Source organism: Palaemon carinicauda, unplaced genomic scaffold, assembly GCF_036898095.1.
Source record: "Palaemon carinicauda isolate YSFRI2023 unplaced genomic scaffold, ASM3689809v2 scaffold200, whole genome shotgun sequence".
Classification (NCBI taxonomy): domain Eukaryota; kingdom Metazoa; phylum Arthropoda; class Malacostraca; order Decapoda; family Palaemonidae; genus Palaemon; species Palaemon carinicauda.
Window position 1 is genome coordinate 1,062 of NW_027169591.1, and position 1,439 is coordinate 2,500.

The following is a 1,439-nucleotide window of genomic DNA, read 5'->3' on the forward strand; positions in this document are numbered from 1 at the left end:
GGTGATGGTGGGAGATTTTAGCACGATCGCTCACAGCAAACAAATCTAGTATGGGTGGCTCTGAGAAGTACAGCTTTGTTGATCATGGTGATACACAAATCCTTTCACCACGTTAAGGTATCCCCACTCAGAAAGGGATACCTTAATAATACTTGGGTCTAAATCTCCCGTTGCATCCATAAATAATGTGTGTGTGGCAGAATTGGAAAAGGCGACAGAGTAATCAAAGAGAAAATCCAGGCTTTAGCAAGAGCGTTATAATATGAGTCAAACTTCTCCGGTGTCTTTGTAAAACTAAGGGGAACCACTCAGTAGAGTGCAGACCTCTGCCAGGGCAGTTTATTTCTCGACATAAAACGACGTGAATTTTCATACAGACAAATATGAACCAAGTTTTAAGTCTCTGTGACAACGATGTCCAAACTTATGGCTGATTAAGTGTATTGGACATTTTGCTTGACCGTTACCTTGACCTTTGACAGACCTTCCAAAACCTAATAATTTCAAGCTTTTAACAAAAGTTAATCCCTGAAAGTTTCATTACTCTACGACTAAAATTGTGGACAGGAAGCTGTTCACAAACAAACACACAAACAGGGGGTAAAACATAACCTACTTCCAATTTCGTTGGCGGAGGTAAACAATCCAGGCCTTTATAAGAACGTTATCATTCGATTTTATCTCCTATTCTACTTAATAATAAATAGTTTAAGCCTACAGCCAGTCGCTAAGCTATAGACTTAGTTAATTTAATACAATATCAATTTGATCCAGGAAAAGTTTTACAAATTCTACACATGGGAGCACCCTTCGTGATACGAAGTGCTTAGAGAGAGAGAGAGAGAGAGAGAGAGAGAGAGAGAGAGAGAGAGAGAGAGAGAGAGAGAGAGAGAACTTTTTAAAAGACAAGGTTCACCCAGATAACTTGAGCTTTGCGTGAACAACGAAATAATTATCACGCAATTTGCAAACGGTTTTGTTCAGACGGTGTACTCAGATCATTCCAGCTGGATAAAGGGACAAGAACCTGATAACGAATTGTGTTAAGAACTGAACTAAATAGATTATTTGACTGGATAACTCTAGATAAAATGAAAGGCATTAAAAGCTTTAAAGGCCGCTCATGAAAGGCAGAGACAAGGGACAGTGACATTACCCTATCAAGCAGGACAATAGCCTAGAGACTGACCATATATACATATCATCAGCGCCCAAGGCCCCTCTCCATCCAAGCTAAGACCAAGGAGGGCCTGGCAATGGCTGCTGATGACCAGCCCATAGACCTAGGGGCTCCCCCCAACAAACCATCCTTAGCTCACAAGGATGGTGAGGTTGCAGCGACCATAGAAACTAACGAGTTTGAGCAGGACTCCAACTCCAGTCTGGCAATCGCCAGGCCACCACAACCCTAGCGATGAAAAAGGGGAATCATAGCTGAT